Source organism: Propithecus coquereli, unplaced genomic scaffold (genome assembly GCF_000956105.1).
Source record: "Propithecus coquereli isolate 6110/MARCELLA unplaced genomic scaffold, Pcoq_1.0 Scaffold81, whole genome shotgun sequence".
NCBI lineage: Eukaryota > Metazoa > Chordata > Mammalia > Primates > Indriidae > Propithecus > Propithecus coquereli.
The window spans coordinates 6,636,478-6,644,226 of NW_012154285.1; positions in this window are offsets into that span (position 1 = coordinate 6,636,478).

Consider the following 7,749-nt stretch of genomic DNA (forward strand, 5'->3'; position numbering starts at 1 on the left):
GCCTCGGCCTCCCAGAGAGCTAGGATTACAGGCGTGAGCCACCGCGCCCGGCCCATCACATTTTTTAATATTTTAAAAGTTTTAAAATGTATGTTTACAAAAATGGCACACAAAAAAGGTAAGCATGTCAAACCTTTTGATCTAATAATTTATTCCAAGGCCATCATTGGCAGAGTGCAGAAAAATATAAAACGAAGGTTGTTTCCTAATAGTCCTAAGGTCCTAACTGTCCATCAATAGGGACTGGTGAAATAAATTATGATATACCATGAAATGGAAAAAATGCAGCCATTAAAATTAAAGAAGTAGAGCATCATTTACACATATGGGAAGATGCCCATGACATACTGAGTTTATAAAGCAGGTTACAGAAGAATGTGTATGGCATGATAAAATAATGTGGACAGTTAACCATCTGGCTGACAAAGATAGACAGGTGTCAGCTACCTAGAGAGATGTCTGAAAGGACACAAATGTTAAGTTTCCTCATTGCTTGATGATAGAACTTAGAGGCCAATCTACTTAATTCTTTAAACTTTTCCTGTTTGAATTGTTTATAAAAACAAACAAAATAGTATTCCAGTAGAAGTGAGCACGTTCAGCACTCAGATCTTGGTTTCTAATACCACTCTCCAATAGAAAGAAACCAGGGCTCCTTGTCTGATTCTAGGACAGGGGCAAGGAATATACCAGATGAGGTTTGAGCATCTTGTATTGTTATAAAGTAAGAAAGTGTAGGCTAGGCATGGTGGCTCATGCTTATAATCCTAGCACTTTGGGAGTCCAAGGCAGGAGGATTGCTTGAGCTCAGGAGTTCGAGACCAGCCTAAGGAAGAGCAAGACCTCATCTCTATTTTAAAAAAAGAAAAAGAAAGTGCTCAAAAAACAAAAGGATAGGGAACGTGTCAAAGAGACACAGGAGCCAACCTGAAAGAGCTCCTAATGACCAAAACTAGAACAATTTGAGCAACAAAATAAATAATCGAGTATTAGATTATAACCTAAATTATAAAATAAACATACATGATCCCAGGCTGATATGAACAATTGAATAAATAAATAAATAGGGAGAGAGACAAATCTTCCTTGTAGAATTCCAAGCAATATGTGTAGATACTTCCCCACCCAAGGTGGAGCTTAACCTCCCCCCTCTTCCCAACCTCACCCGCCCTCCACCTTGTGTATGGGCTGGAATTAGGGCTGGTGTCCTAACTTTTAGTGTCCTAAGAGTTGAGTATAGAAAGGAAAAAGTAATAATTTTGCAGTTGAGAAACCTTGTAAACCCTACCTCGACTAAGTGATCCAGGTCAACATTATCAGTGCTAATTCATGTTGTGTCGTTGATATTATGTGGTGAGAAGGACACTGTAACTCTGTAGTATTCTTCCCCCAAACCTATAACCCCAGACTAATCACAAGGAAAACATCAAATGAACCCAAATTAAGTGACATTCTACAAAATGCCTTGCCAGTGTTGTTCAAAATTGTCAAGGTCATGAAAAATAAAGAAACAAGAAATTGTCACAGACCAGAGGAGACAGAGACATCACAACTAAATGTGATATCCTGGTTGGGATCCTGGGACAGAAAAAGGGCATTAGTGGAAATACTGGTGAAATTCAAATAAGGTTTAGAGTTTAGTTAATAGCATTGTGCCAGTGTTGGTATCTTCATTTTGAGAAATGTGCCGTGGTAATGTGAGAAGTTAACATTAAGGGAAACTGGGTGAGAGATATATAGAAACTTTACCCTCTTTTCAACTTCTGTATAAATCTAAAATTATCCCAAAATAAAAGATTTATTTTAAAATGCATCATTTTTCATAATGGGGAGAGCTATATTTTTAAAACCATATGGCCTAGAAACTCTGAACTCTGTCCCTAGGCTAGCTAAAAGAGAAAATTCCAGTACCAAGTGCACAGAGAAATTCCTGTTGAGAACTGGAATCCCTCCACTAAAGATAGGGTCTGTGATCCTTGTGGAAAATCATTCCTAGGGCCTAGGAGGCTTTAAAACACCCCAAATACAGAGGTTGGGGTTAGAAGGAAGTGAGTTTCTAGGTCAACAGTTCTCAAAGCGTGACCCCCAGTCCAGCATCAGTATCATCTGAGAACTTAGAAATGTCGATTCTTAGGTGATGCTCCAGACCTATAAAATCAGAAACTCAGGGACTAGGGCCCATCAAGCAGTGCTTTTATAAGTCCCCTGGTGATTGTGATTCAGGAGAAAGTTTGAGAATTGAACTTTTTCTTTTCTTTTTTTTTAAGAGACAGGGTCTCACTCTGTTGCCCAGACTAGAGTGCAGTGGCATCATTACAGCTCACTGCAACCTCAAACTCCTGGGCTCAAGCAATCCTCTTGTCTCAGTACCTGGGACTACAGGTGTGCACCACCATGCCCAGCTAGTTTTTCTATTTTTTGTAGAGATGTGGGTCTCACTCCTATTCAGGCTGGCCTTCAACTCCTGGCCCCAAGCGATCCTCCCACATCCGACTCCCAAAGTGCTAGGATTACAGGCATAAGCCGAGAATCAAACTTTCTGATGGCTAGATGAGGTGGCTTACACCTGTAATCCTAGCACTCTCGGACTCTGAGGCAGGAGGATTGCTTGAGCTCAGGAGTTCAAGACCAGCCTCAGCAAGAGTGAGACCCTGTCTCTACTAAACAAAATATATATGTATATCTATATTTATCTCTCTCTATATATGAATAAAGAAACAAACTTTCTGGCCTACCTCAAAGGTGGGCAAACAATGACCCATGGGCCAAATCTCACATACCACCTGTTTTTGTATAGCCTGTGAGCTAGGAATGGTGTTTACATTTTTAAATGCATGAAAAAATCAGGAAGAAGAAGAATATTTCGTGGTGTGAAAATTATTTAAAATTCAAATGTCAGTGTCCGTAAAAAAAAAAATTGCATAGAAAACAGCCATACCTGTGCATTTGTGCATTTTCTGTGGCTTTCATGCTTCAACAGCAGAGCTGAGTAGTTGCAATGGATACCATATGGCTCACAGCTGAAAATATTTGCTATCTGGCTCTTTACAGAAAAAGTTTGCTGACCCCTGCTCGAGGTTAATGGAAAGCATTTAAATACGCCCAGGATAAAGTTATAAGGCAAAATACACACAATCCTTGGGATATACTTATGCATTATTCATTGTTTATCCAAAGTTCAAATTTAACTGGGTCACTTGTACTTTTATTTGCTAAATCTGGCAACCCTACCCCAGGGAGAACTCCATGCCCCCAAAATCATGCTAACCAGCAAGAATGAAGGGTAGAAGCCTCAGGCAAGCTGACCCCAGCATCACTGTGAGATGGTGTAGCCAGATATCAGCTAGCTGAGGTTGGACTTAGACGGAGGAGAGGAGGGAGGAAGAGACATGGGGTTCACCTTTGGTGCAAGTGAAAGAGATGCTGAGTCACCTGAGTTTCAAGAATTTCCCAGGAATGGAAAAATACAGCACCTTCAGCAGAGGCACATATGAGGCTCCTGGCCAGGGCTGTGGTTGCTCAGCTATGCTCATAGGTTACTTTTGTTGGCCCGTCTCCTGAGGAATGCTGACAGGCTTGCCACCCAGCTCTCTGAACTTGGCAAGGCCACGGTGTGATCTGGACCTAACTAACAGAGGCCCCTAGATCTTTAGGTCACCATCCTTAGTGGGATGTATTTTCCTCCACTCCGAAAGCCTGTTTCCCATCCAAGGAGGATGAATTGGCCTTTTTCTTTTCTCATTCCTACCACTTGTGCTCAGAGCCTACGACTGAAGCAGTGACCCGGCCCCAGGGGGGCCTGTCCTTACCTGCCCCTGGGAGGCAGCTTCCACACCCTTTGGCAGGCCTGAGTCACTTCAGGTAACAAAGGATGACCACCAAGAGGGCCAAAAGCCTGACTCAGAAGTTGGAACTCTTAGAGATGACATTATGGAAAAATTCTCAGCATACAGCAGGTTTTCATGAAATGGTGGTTCTATTTTCTCGACTTAGAGCTGGGGAGTACACCCTTTATTTGGCGAAAGATTTGCTCTGGTGAGAAACACTTTCCCTAAAGGGCAGTGAGGCACATGGGTGCATTGTACCTGAGAAACTGGGGACACAGGGAGAAGGACCCCATTGCTTGGGTGTGGTGACGTAGGTGTCCCCACCCAATGACTCGTGTAGTCTTTCTTTGTGTTTCTTTTCTGTCTTCATGGACTTGTTTGAAAACCTAATCCTAAACAGGACAATGACATATTGCACAGTTTTTATGGTTGATTTCCTGCACTTTTGACATGGAATAAACAGCAACTCTGGCTCTGAAATCAAACAGGTTTGGCTTTAAATCCAGGCTCTGACATTTATAAACGCTGTGATCCTAAGCAGATGATGGAACATCTCTGAGCCTCAGTTTCTGCATTTGTAAAATTAGGATAATAAAATAGCCAGGCACAGTGGCTCAGGCCTGTAATCCTAGCACTCTGGGAGGTCTAGGCAGGAGGATTGCTTGAGGTCAGGAGTTTGAGACCAGCCTGAGCAAGGGGTGACCTACACCTATTTTTTGTCTATACAAAAAATAAAAAAATAAGCCAGGCCTGTTGGTGTGTGCCTGTAGTTCCAGCTACTTGGGAGGCTGAGGCAGAAGGATCGCTTGAGCCCAGGAGTGTGAGATGGCAGTGAGCTATGATCACGACACTGTACTCGATCCTGGGCGGAGGCCCCATTCCAACACAATCCCTTCTGTGCAGTGGCTGTTTCCCCAGCACTTCTAATTCTGTCCACCAGGTGGCACATGAATACCAAAAAGCCCAGGCCAAACCAGAAAGGATTCATCTAATTTTGTTATTCTTGTTTAACAAAGCGTAGCAAATATGATACTCTTGTAAGCTATATTTTTATAATTTTATAGTCAACTTTATTGAGGTATAATTTACATGCCACAAAATACACAGGAAAGCTGAAAATTGTGCTTTTTAAGCGCACAATTTAATGATTGTGCAACCGTTACAATAATCCAATTTCAGAACATTTCCATCGCCCTATTAACATCCCTCTGTAAGCTAGTGTTTTTGCTTTTAAAAATTATGTAATATTTCAAGATCTGTAAAAGTAAAGAGAATATCAGCCATATATACACATCACATGGATTTAACAAATTGTAACATTTGGCAAGTATAGACTCATATTGCATGCACATTTCTTCTCCCCACCTCCCTGCCTTTCCAGAGATAACTGATATTCTGCTCCCAGGGTATCCCTTCATCCACGTTTTAATATTTTTATTATATGTGTATGTTTCTATAAACAATATGTGGTATCGTTTTGTTTCCTTTAAAAATCCCATAAATGTTTTCATGTTATTCACATGCTTTTGTAAGTTGCTTTTTCACCTGCTGTTTGGATAAATATTCCCTAACTGCACTTCGATAAGTTTGTACGAATTTGCACTCTCACCACCAGCATGTAAAAATGCCAGTTTCTCTTGCCAACACACTGTGCACTCAAATTTTGGGATCTTTGATAATCTCATAGTGAAAAATATTTCCATATAATTCTAATTCATCTTTCCCTGGTTACAAATGATATTTAGCATATTTTCATCTGTTTAAGAACAGTTTGTATTTCTTTTTCTTTGATTAGTTTGCTCATGTCCTTAGGCCACTTTTTTCAGCAGGTCGTTAGTCTTTTCTTTCTAATTTGTAATCACTTTTCTTTTTCTTTCTTTCTTTTTTTTTTTTTTTAAGAAACAGGGTCTATCTCTGTCACCCAGCCTGGAGTGCAGTGGTGCGATCATAGCTCACTGCAGCATCAATCTCCTGGGCTCAAGCGATTCTCCTGCCTCAGCCTCCTGAGTAGCTGGGGCTAGAGGTACATGACACCATACCTTGCTAATTTATTTTATTTTTTTTAAGGAATTTAAAAAAAAAATGTTGGCTGAGTGCGATGGCTCACACCTGTAATCCTAGCACTTTGGGAGGCCCAGGCTGGAGGATTGCTTGAGGCCAGAGTTCAACACCAGCCTGAGCAAGAGCAAGATCCTGTCTCTACAAAAAATAGAAAAATTAGCTGGGCATAGGGTGGACACCTGTAGTCTCAGCTTCTTGGGAGGCTGAGGCAGGAGGATCACTTGAGCCCAGGAGTTTGAGGTTGCAGTGAGCTATGATGATGCCATTGCTCTCTAGCCCAGGTGATAGAGTGAGATCCTGTCTCAAAAAAAAAAAATTATGTTACCATGTTGCCCAGACTGGTCTCAAACTCCAGACTTCAAGCAATTCCCCTGCCTCGATCTCCCAAGTAACTGGGATAACAGGTGTGAGCCACTGCGCCCAGCTGCTATAGGGTTTTTTTGCAATGAAGAAATGTTTAATTTTTTTTGCAGCCTTTCCCCACTTCGATATCATTTTTAAATTACTTTATTAATTCTTCTCGTTTTTTTTTTCTTTTTAAAAATAAGACAAGATATCGTCAAGCAGTCTCCTAGTATTTTTATGGTTTCATTTTTAACAGGTAAATCTTTAATCCATTTAGAATCTATTTCTGTATAAATAACAAGATGGGTTTCCAGTTTTATCGTTTTCAGGTGTACCAAACCCAAGTTATTTGAATAACCCATCTTTTTCACGAAGCACAGAATGCTATCATTATCATATGGTAAATTTCCATATGCATGGCTATCTAGTCATGGAGCAGTTTACAGGCTCCATTCAAGGGAGGTCAAAGGTCAAAGCTGGGGGCCGGCAAATGGGAATCCGTGCAGCTGGCTGGATTCTCTGTTCTTGCTGCTGGCCTCTTAAGAGACTCTTGGCAGCTGCATTTGGCTGCCGGATGCCAAGAAGGAGGCCCTTGATTTGAAATGAAGGAGGCTCGGGGAGGTAGTGATGCTATACGGGTGAGTTCCCTGGTAAAACAGAGCATAAGAGATAAGGGATTAAAACCAGCCAGGAAATTGACAAACTGATTCTAAAATTTATCTGGAAATGCCAATGACCTACAATAGCCAAGATAATCTTGAAAAAGGGGAGGAAGAAAGTAGGAGGGCTTGTTAGGTAGATAGTTTCTCCAGCTCTTCTCGGGACAAGGGTTCCCTGTTTTGGTGCTGTTTCCAGCAATTGCCCCACCTGGGAAGAAGGATAAGGGCGGGCACTCCATTTTGGCATTGCCCCACCCTTAATCCTATCCTGAGCAACTGCTGCACCTGGGGAAGGAGGGAATGCTTTATCAATCTAGGAATTCCCCAGCCTAGGTATAATAGGCTTTAGAAAGTCACCTAGAGTAACCTAAAGGTAATTAATATGCTATTAGCTCGAATCTGCATTACTGTTCACCTGTCTCCCTGCCCCATGGGCTTTCTTAGAGGGAGCTCCTATATGCATATATATGTTCCCTGCCTGAGGTTACTGAAGTTACTCTGTCATATTGGCCTTGCTGGTGATTTTTCCAGGAAAGGAGTCAGGGGACCAGGATAATAGTCTGGACTTGCCACTTTTGGTGGTCATTCTTGGGCCAAGAGTGCACCAAGAACCGAGGGCAGACTCCCACCCTGACATCTTTGGTGCCGAAACCCGGGATTCTGACAGACTTATATTACTAGATTTCAAGACCCAGGTGTGCCAACACACCCGGCTTAGGAACATTTTATTTCTGACCAGAAAAGGCAGCCAGGGCATGGTGGTCATAATGGCAGCAGAAAGGATTCAGATTATTAGGCTTGATGAAGATCTATTTCTTGGGTTACCAGGAGACATCTGTATGAGAGGATTAGATGGA